Genomic DNA, 485 nt, shown 5'->3' on the forward strand with positions numbered 1-485 from the left:
ACTCTTGATAGCGCAGATGGTGGCAGAATGAGCACCCATACTCGCTGCAGATTTACCCTTCTCTCTAGGGGGTTGTGTGTATTTGTGTGTGCAGGCATGTGCGTGTGCATGTGCATGTGTGTGTGTGTGTGTGTGTGTGTGTTATCACCAAACATATGTATGTCATTTTACGAAGACATTGGCTCAGACATGGTAAGGTATCTAGCTCTCCCCCTCTCCATCAGTACCTCTTCACTGGCAACATCAACCAGCCACTGATACGGTTTACATGGATAGATTCTTTTGGGATATAAGGATATGTTATATATCATTACAACTTTTCTATACCTGAGCCAGGTTAAACACAGGTTTTAACCAGTGTGTGTCTGTATGAATAAGAATTACAATAGCATCCACTTTAACCACTTTTTATTTCTCTACTTTCACTTTCTTTTCCTACATACCATTCCTAACACTCTCTCTCTCTCTCTCCCCCCTCAGATCGC

Source organism: Pollachius pollachius, assembly GCF_949987615.1.
Source record: "Pollachius pollachius genome assembly, chromosome: 13".
Lineage (NCBI taxonomy): Eukaryota > Metazoa > Chordata > Actinopteri > Gadiformes > Gadidae > Pollachius > Pollachius pollachius.